This window comes from Gavialis gangeticus, unplaced genomic scaffold (genome assembly GCF_001723915.1).
Source record: "Gavialis gangeticus isolate Ggan-Ray unplaced genomic scaffold, GavGan_comp1, whole genome shotgun sequence".
In the NCBI taxonomy this organism is placed as follows: Eukaryota; Metazoa; Chordata; order Crocodylia; family Gavialidae; genus Gavialis; species Gavialis gangeticus.
Window position 1 is genome coordinate 118,405,453 of NW_017729024.1, and position 9,467 is coordinate 118,414,919.

Sequence of the window (9,467 nt, forward strand, 5' to 3'; positions counted from 1 at the left end):
CCCCCCCCCCCGAGCCTGTTCACACTTACTTTGAAAAATTAATATTGGGAGAAGAATAGACTTGTTTTAATTTCCTTCACCTATGACGTGTTCGTAGTTCCAGCCTAGGTGCATTCTGTTAGTGCATCTAAAGAGGACTGTGGGCCCTGAAAATTTCATATGAATCAAATAACAGTTATAGAAACAGCATAGAAAAAAAGTGATTTTTCCTTACACAAATTTCTGTCTGACACAAATCTTCTCCTATGGATTATTACATAGTTACCCACCATAAGGGTAAAATTTTTATGAAAGGACACTTCAAGAGACAGGAGATGAGGTCTTATCCCTACCACAACATCTTTCTACCACGTAAAAGAGCCGCAGGCCCATAGCAGACGTTACACTTAAGACGGAATTAGCCAGCTAATCATGTCTTAAATAGTAACTCATCCACATGTTCAGGCAATTAATGGCATGGTAAAATGGAAAATAAGCCACAAATTATTCCATAAAATATGCGTATATTAATATTGTAGATGGTTTCCATCATACCTTAAACTGAACACGTGGCAGGGTCCCCACCATGCAACCTGGGACCGACCCCAGTGTTGCCTCAGGGCTGGGACACACAATCAGCTGATTGTCAGTCTCAGCCCCAAAGATTACAGTGGAGTCTTGACCTCATTACTGTGTGGTTCCACTGCTGAGCTGACTGCCAGCTGATATAATTAGTTAATTGTTGATCTCACCTCTGGGACCACACCAGAGTCTCCAACTCACTGTGGTGTGGCTCTGGGGCTGAGGATCAACAATCAGTTTACTGACAGTCTGCCCTAGGGCTGCACTAGAGTCCAACGGGCTCCAGTGCAGTATGAGGGCAGAGACTGACAAACAGCTGATCTTGGGTTCCCCTGCACTGGCAAGTAGTAATGGTATGATTTGGATCTGAATTTCAGTCCTAAAAATTGCACGGCCTGCCATTTACATGCAGCATGGCAGGAGGTGCAACTGTTGGAATCAGGGAATAGATCCCATCCTGCCATGAATATATGCCAAGGCCCATAGTAATGTAAAAGGGTTCTAAAACTCTGATTAAAACAGGAATATTTCCCTGACACAGGAACAGCAGAAGACAGCCTTCACTGGACAGGCTCTATTGGTCCTCATACAGTGCTCCTAATGGGATACAGTAGTAGCACACAGCACCGCAGAGATTCTGGGCTGTGAAGAGGCTGGTAGACAGCAATGAACAGGTGCTGTGCCTTCTGCAGACCCTCAGGACTGCTAAAAAATTCAGTGGGGCATGAATTGGAAGAGCATGGGGGTAGCTTAAAACCTCCTTAACTAGGGTAACCATACGTCGTGGTTTGGCCAGAACAGTCTCAGATTTCGTAGGCTGTCCAAGCTGGTTAGTGAAAATTCAAACAAAAGTCCTGGATTGAAACCACCCTGCCCACACTGCCCAGCTCAATTCCTCCTGAGCAGTGGCTGGAGGGAGGTAGGGGACAGGCTGGGCTGGGCACCGCTTTTCCTGCCTGGGGAAGGGACCACGCAGGGTGGGACAGGGGGAAATCACTGCTTTGCTTGCAGGCTGCTCACAAGTGTGTTCACCTGTTTGCAGCCCAGCAGTCAGGACCAGGGAGCGGCTGCCGCAAAGGGACTTCCCAGAGGGAAGAAAGGAAGGCAGCTTGGACCCCTGCCCTGAGAGTGGGGGTCCCTCCCCTTCTCCCACCCACCCAGCTGCCAGGGGCCCATGTTTGGGGAGGTGGCTCTGGGCTCTGCCCTGGGACTACAGTCCAAAACAGCTCCATCCCACCTAGGCCCTGCTGCTGCAGGCTGGACCCCAGAGCTCAGCACTCTCCCCACTAACACTAAGATTCTGCGTGCACATGGAGGGGGTGGGAGAACAAGCTGGAGAAGAGGAAAGAGGGAGGGAGTGAGGGACAAGCGAAAGGAGCAAGCGGAGGGTCGCGAGGCAGTGAAAGGGGGAGTTCTGGGAAGCAAAGAAGTGGTGGGGGGAGCAATGGGAGGAGAGAAGCAGCAAGGGAGGGAGGGAGCAGGAGCGAGGGGGGGGGTGTGAGAGAGATGTGCAGAGAAGGGAGCCAAAGGGGGAGGATGCTGGTGGAAAATAGGTGTGGGGAGTATAGAGCAGATCTGACGGGGACAAGAGGAGGCTACCCAGGTTCAGCCTCTCTCTGACATGATGGTCAAGCAGCTGCACAAGGTGCAGCACATGCACATTTCAATACAGCAGCCTGGCTCCAGAGCAGCTGCGCACACACACAGGCTGCACTCACATTTCCCAAAAAATAGGTCAATATTATCCCTTATTAGCAGCAGCTTTCAGCTCAGCCCTCCTCCTGCTGATCTCTTGCCCAGCAGAGCCCCAACCACCTGCTTTGCTGGCCTTGCTCACCCCATTTCCCCACGGGCAGTCCCTGATCTCTTCAAACCTCCCTGGCCAATGGGGAGGCAGAGCAGCATGGTGGGTGGGAAGAGGGAGGGCAGTATCTCATATACCGCTAAAAATAAAGTGGTCACCCTATCTTTAACTCCACTTTCCCCCGTGAGCGCTACATAATATGGGACTATATAGATTTGGTGTCATTTGATATAACAACTCCTATATCACCTTACCCATCCTGCTGACAATCGAAATTTTGGGCACTTAGTGATGACAGAAGGTAATTATCAAAATTAAAACCTTTGGGAAATTACTGAAGTACTGTAAAAATATGTATATTCTAGTAAGTGCTGACCATATCCTACAGCAGAGGTACTTGGAAGGGGCTAGAGCAGGGGTGGGCAAAATGTGGCTCGGGGGCTGGATGCAGCCCACCAGACCATTCTATCTGGCCTGTGGGGCCCCTAAAAAATTTAGAAAATTAATATTGATCTGCCCTTGGCTGCCTGTCATGTGGCCCTTGATGGCTTGCCAAAATTCAGTAAGCAGCCCCTACCCGAAATAACTGCCTGCCCCTGGGCTACAGGGTATGTGTGGGCAGGCAGGGACAGAGTGCTGCCATCTTCCAGGAGCAGGACAAGGGTGAGGGCAGTGGCTTCCCTCTGCAGGCTGCACAGGTGCCACCCAGACAATGGGGGGGGTGAGCTTGCATGTGGCAGCAGCTGCTGCCATCCACCACCCTGTGCCACTGCTGTGTGCGCTGCTGCCACTGCCCCCGGGTGCTGCTGCCACCCCCTTCCCCCCCCTCCACCAGACATGTACCCAGAAGGAGTACACTCCTTAAAAAACGTTGAAAACTCCTGTCCTACAGCATATATTACATTTACTCAGGACAGCGATAGTATGGGCTGGAAATGTGTCATGTTAGAAGAAGATGTCCAAATCTGTTATCCACTATCACCAATTCCACGCTTAAATAACTCTTTTAAACAACTAACTTTCTTCCATTTTGTACTTGCGCTAAATATTCGTTTCTCCCCATGTAAATTATTTTATATTTATCTAAATTAAATCTCAGGCCATTTTAAATGGCTCATCTGTTTAAAAATCTCTAGAACATTCTAGACTTTTAAAAAGAAATCTCTTCTCCAGTGGACGTTTAATCTTGGCTATCTTCAAACAATTTGTGAACATAATTGTGTTATCCCACACTGCCTCTCAGATCTTTCATGAAGATAAACTGTATCATTACCAATAACTGATCCACCCTGTGGTACAGATTCTCATTTTTTTAATTAGATATACAATTACTTTTACTTGAAATAGTAACATTGCAACCACTCCTCAACATTCTTCAGCATGTACAGCATCTTTTTCTTTTCACTGCTACTGTTTCTCTGTTCAACTTTTTCATCATTGACTTGGAAATAGGGGTGCACAGTAAAATCTCCAAGTTTGCACATGATACCAAATTACTCAGAGTAGTCAAGTCCCACACTGATGGAGAGAAGCTACAGAAAGATCTCACAAAGTTAAGCAAGTGGCCAAAGAAAATGACAGATTAACTTCAATGTCAATAAACGCAAGAGGAAAATAACTTCAACTATACGTACACAATGCTTGGTTCTGAACTAGCTGTTATGAATCAGGAAAGAGAATTGTTAGTAATAATGTGTCACAAAACTGTAAACATGCAAATATGACATGCTATATTTTGATTAGCTTCCGATTAGAGACTTCTTAAAAAGGTTATTGTTAAAATGAAAGATAATGTAACGTTTTTAAATATGATATAGAATCCATTTTTGAATTGGACAGGAAACAATCTACAGATAATAGGAAAAATGCAAAACTATTTGGTAGTCTTAAGCAACTACTGTAAATATATAAGGGAAAATATATAAATACTGTGCTATGTGCATTATGGTTCATAAAAAGAACGAAAAAATTAAATAGTGTCAGTCTGACTTTGATCGGCACATTATAAGGAGATCATTACTTAGTTTTACTATCATTTCATGTTTGTTTATACAATTCTTGATTTTGAGCAATAAACAAAATTTACTAATGGAAGTTTAGAAAAATGAGCTTTACTTAGAGAAACCAGGAGAGATCATTTCAGGCAAATACATATTTTGAATGGCAAATTAATGCATAGCAGGAGTTGATAATACCTTCACAGCATTTTAAATAGCCCACTACTTACCCAGTTAATTATATATTTGGTATTGTAACCTTAAGTCTTTTTTGCCCTGCCACTCCTTGTGTATAGTCATTCTTACTGTATCTTCTCTGACTTCAGCTAACATCTGGCAACCACTTCGTAAGAGTCTTTTTCAGCCAAGAGCTCAGAATAGGCACTGTTTTCTTCCCAAATACGTCCCATAAGAGATCATAACAGTCTTTTTACCTTCAATTGTATATTTCAGTGATCGTATCTCAAAATAATTTTGGACTCTGGTATTTTCATTAAAAAAATAAGTTTAGAGAAAAATCATTAAAACTAAAAATCTTGATAAAATCGAACCCCATAAAGTAAAAAAATTATTCATGTAGAGAAGAAACTAAATCTTTCTTTCCCTAGCTGATCCTGTTCTTTTCTATAGAGGTGTCATTTTATCAGTTCTCAGTTTCTTACAATTACTAACATAGCATAACAGACAGCATTGTCCTCAGTTACTATGCCCATTATGTGTTTCCCAAATCAGTGATATTTATAATCACTACTTCAAATGAGCAGGTCAAAGTTCCTGTTTTTGCTGTGCATCTTTCTCTACTTCTGCAGAAGTTATTTTAAGGGGATGTCTTCTCAAGATGCGTTTCTTTTCTACGCTCTGGGGTGATAGTCTGCAACTGAGAAACAGCCTTTTGGAATGCTAATTAACCTTCTTTCAAATATTTACTCCCTCTAATTTATGGCATTAGCTTAAGATCAGCTCTTAAAGAAATATAGCATCTATTTCTTCAGGAAAAAAAAAACCTTAACAGTTATATTCTAAATTAATCATGACTTACTGGCAGATTACAGTTAATCTGTCACAGTTATTCATTACTGCACCTAATAACCACACCAATTAGAGATGCAAGATACTTCCCATTATGAGATGGGAAGGATGTAGTAGAATCAATAGCAGTTGCTTAGAACTTTGCCAGATTTGAACTGCTGGGGTTAAAATCGTACAAGATGGATGACTGTCTCAGTCAAAATGTACCATCCATTTTTAAGAGTGAGGCTAGGGAAGGAAATCATTTGTATTTTTTTTTTTTGTTTGATCAGTTGGTTTTTCAGGCCATTTAAATAAATTCTACTGACCTATTATTGGAAAAGCTCTAGCACCCCTGCATTTAGGAGCAAGAGCCTGCGCTCTGGCAGGGGGACGTTTCTGTCAGAGATGTGCCTTTTTATTGTCACCTTGAAAATCCATCCAAATTTGGCTCTAGGCATAAGTTTTCAAAAAAAAAAAAAAAATTAACACACACTGAGTAACAGACATCTTCGATTTTAGTAGCTACATTTCCCAAAGACCCTGTCCACACCAGACATATTCAGCTCATGGCTCAGAAGGTTTTCCTCACAATTGTAGCCCCAGGCTGTGCTAAGCCTAGGTACTGGAAATGACAGCGGGGAGCCTCAGTGAGTCAGCCTGAGGAACTCAGGTAGCACAGAGAGGAATCTGGCATGCACGCAGAAGTGAAAACAGTGTGACCTGCAGGAGCCAGGGCATAAAAGAGACTGGGACTGAAGGCCAGGGACCCATCCAGAAGGGGCACAGACATGTGGTCTCGCCCTCCTCCCCCACCCCTTCCAGACCACACCAGGGGAGCAGCAGCCAGCAACTTTTTGGTTTCTTAAGTCCCTGGATCGGGTAAGAATTCCTCCTCTCCCTTCACCTCCATTCTCAGTGGCACTTCGCCTTTCTGCCCCAACCAGCTGCTACCCCTGTCCGCACTGCCACCACCTGATCCTGGGGCAGGGAAAGAGCTCCATAGTAACTCCTGTCTCACTCCGGGCAGGCTGTGTGGGCAGCTGGGCTCAACCCTGGACAGTGATGGCAGACAGGTTACTTCTCTTTTCCAGATCTCCCAGGGATGTTCCCCACCATCCCAGGGACACAAGGTGCTGGGGAGTAGATGTATGGATATAGAGTGGGCGAGGAGCCTTAGAAGGATTACAGGTACTTAGAGCCAGTGGTAAGAAGGACTTGGGTGGAGGAGAGGTAGAGATTTTGATGGCACAGTGGGTGAGAAAGACATATCAAAGGAGGAGCTCAGAGGGGAAATATGGAACTAGTTCAACAAAAAGACTGGAACTGAAAAAATGGAAGAGACTGGGGATGGCAACGAGGGAGCAGGAAGGGTGAGACTGGGATGAGAAACCAGAGGATGGTACACCGTGCCTGAGCTCAGAGGAACAATCCAACATAGTGAAGGAACCAGGGAAAGAAAACAGTAGTCAGAACAGATTACTCTTAGGGAAGCATATGCACAAGAGTCTGCACCCATACTTCCCTTCATATCGTGACTGGAACCCAAGATCTTTTGGTCTCATCATCCCTTTGATGTCACTGAGTATACATTAATCCCACTGGCAAAGTGTCTAACATCCCCCATACAGTGCTGGTTCACAAAGATGACAGCCACCTACTACAGCTTCTATTAGTTACTCTATAAGCACAAATGGATATCAATGCCCTAATCTCCAAATATTTTTCTATGGGCATGCTATGGACATATTCTGGGAATACATTTGGACTGTGTAATGAATTAATATTGTCTGTAGAGCCCTGCTTCATTTGTCACAGAAGGTAGAAAGCCTGAAGATTAATCTGTCCAGCTGGTGAGGAGCCACAGCACAATGGTAGGCATCCTGAAGAGTTAGTCTGTGCCAACTGGCAATGAGCAGGCAGTTGTGGCCTTAAGTTTAAGGACAGTTAAGCAGCTGCACTCTAGTTATTATGTAGTGCATTTTACATCTGAAGCAGCTTCCTGACCCTGCCCACCTCCAGGCCTAGCTCCCAGCTCCTGCCTGGTAGGCAGTTCCTTCCTTGGATCCCATAGCAGCCCTATTTCCAGCTCCTGCCCTAGCATGATATCTATTCCTCTCTCGTTGCCCCAGTCCTAGCTTCTGGTCTGTGGCACTATCTTGGTTCCAAATCCCTGGCTCCCAGTCTTTGGATTCTCTCCCAACTTAGCTGCCGACCATCTATCAGAATGCCTATGCCTTAGTCCTAACAGAAAAGTAAAGCAACTGAGTCTGGGAATTGTAGAAAAAGTTTTATGTGCCTAATTTGAGATCCTAGAGCAGTGATTCTCAAGTCACATGATGCGGCACGGTGGGGTGCTGCAAGATCCTTTTATGAATGCTGTGGGGTGCTTTGCCATATTAGGAGTGTTGGATGTGTAAACAGCTACACACAATTCACAAAATAAACCCAGAAATTTCAAATAGAAATCCATAGTGTAAAAAACATTCTGACCTCTTGTGGTCAGTTGAGTTCTTTGCAGCAGCAGAACAGCTATATTGATTTTTCCAGTCAAGAAACGAGGAAGTTACAAGCTAATATTTTCTAAGGAGTGCCTTGAATCTAACCAGGGGTGCCTTAACTGTAAAACTGTTGAGAACCACCACCCTACAGTCTGGGTTGCAAGTGTGCCCATTACTCACAAATGCAGCTAAAATCAATGGTGTTATGCACTGAAGACATAAGGTTTGAAGTTCTTGGAATAATATGGTCCTAAGCACATAAATTCCGGCATGCAACACCCGTGGAAACTTTTGACATCAATCACTCTGTACTTCCATTCCTCTCACAGAGGTGCTGTTCAAATCAATGTTTGTACAGCACTCAGACATTATAATGGGAAGCATCACAGAAATGGCCATGGGAAAATTAATAATGCTCTTTTCAGAGCAGAGTTTGAATAATGGAAAATAAATTGGCTTTGAGCCATGGATTGAAGATTGAGGATAAACAAAAATATTGAACAGTTACTCATTATGTGAGTACTGTCAATTTTGAATGAGTCAGGGGTGGAATGTTGTATGTGATCATATTAAAAAAAGGTTACATCACAATGTATGCACAAAAGAGGGCAAAGGAAACTGATTCTGGTATCTCTAGATATTCGCATGCATGAAGAATGGGATGAAAACTACAGCTGTGAAAGCTTCAGTAGCTGATTCTATTCAGAGGAGATTCAGCCCAATTCAGGGACTGAATCTCCGAACTGAATTGGGAGACCAATTAAAAGCTCCAAATAGATTCAAAGCATCCAAATTGATCTGAAAAGCTTTGGAAAAGATTTGGCCGCTTCGGAGATTCAGCCATAGACTACACAGACAGCTGACACACAGCTGCCTCCAACTGGTAAGTCTGTTGGGGTTGGTGGAGGAGGGAGGAAAGGGGTATGGGGGAGAGAGGGACTGGGGCACGTTACTTGGGGAGGGGGGTGGAGGGGTGCAGGATGCGGGTACAGCAGCACTGGGAATGGGGACTCTGCCCTGCTGCCACTTGCCCAGCTGGTGCAGAGGGGGGACAGGATGTGGGCGTAGCTTGCTCCAGGTGGAAGGGGGCTAGCAGCAGCAGGGCATAGCCCCTGCTCCCAGCACTGATGTGGGTGCAGCAGTGCTGGGAGGGGGGACTATGCCCTGCTGCTGCCCGGAGCAAGCCACGCCTACATCGCACCCTTCCCTCCCTGCGCCAGCTGAGTAAGTGGCAGCAGGGCATAGCCCCCATGGCTCCCCCTGCAGGGGCAGAGGCACGCACAGCTGGAAGAGCCACAGGAGAATCTCCCATGACTGCCCTGCCCAGCCCCATCCCCTGCTCGGCCCAGACTCGCAGCACTTAAAAAAAATAAATAAATAAAAAATAAAAATAAAAGGACAGTACTCACTGGCTCTGGCAGCCGTGATCAGGGCCTCTGAGGGCTCGTGGCAGAGTCCCTCCATGCAGCATGGCTCAGCAGGGTGGGGCAGCTCCATGTTTCAGGCAGAGCCCGGCACCACTCAGCCCCACCTCTCAGACAGTGTACAGCGCCCTGCCAAACTGTGCTGCACCCATGCAATATGACACCTGCCACA

At 45.3% G+C, this 9,467-nt stretch overlaps 1 protein-coding gene across 2 annotated transcripts in view; it reads right to left on the minus strand.

The window, feature by feature from the left end:
* KDM4C (lysine demethylase 4C) overlaps positions 1–9,467 on the minus strand; it is a 532,790-nt gene that overhangs the window by 183,038 nt on the left and 340,285 nt on the right. The window lies entirely within an intron of this gene.